The sequence below is a fragment of the Phalaenopsis equestris genome, unplaced genomic scaffold, assembly GCF_001263595.1.
Source record: "Phalaenopsis equestris unplaced genomic scaffold, ASM126359v1 Scaffold000538, whole genome shotgun sequence".
In the NCBI taxonomy this organism is placed as follows: domain Eukaryota; kingdom Viridiplantae; phylum Streptophyta; class Magnoliopsida; order Asparagales; family Orchidaceae; genus Phalaenopsis; species Phalaenopsis equestris.
This window is the reverse complement of record NW_018164978.1, coordinates 403,064-403,542: the sequence shown is the minus strand read 5'-3', so window position 1 is coordinate 403,542 and position 479 is coordinate 403,064.

The window sequence follows — 479 nt, the reverse complement described above, 5'->3', positions numbered from 1 at the left end:
TTTTTTATTTTAAATATATTTTTATTTTTATTAAATTCCCTGATATCAGAGAACTCAAAAAACTAAGTTTGATAATTTTTTGAGTTATATTTTGATTTTTAAAAATCATTTAAGTATTAACTTTAATAATGAACTTTAAAAACCAATTAAAAATATTAAATGATCTCAAAATCTTTTGAAATTTTTATGGTGAATTCTCTGATTTATTAACCATAGTGGAGAACAAAAATCAAATGATTTTGATCTTTATATTCTCCAAATTAAATATTTTAAGCAAATTGGGGTTTGCATAAAATAATGATATTTTGATTTTTAAAAATTATAAAATTATTTCCTAAGACTACTCCGGCTAGAGAAAACTCATATGAATATTTCTAGAATTTTTTAAGTCATATGCAATTTTCTATAATTATTTGAACAGAAAATGCTTAAGAATTTAGAAAATTAAGATCTCTATCTAGAGATCTTCTATGTCTTTG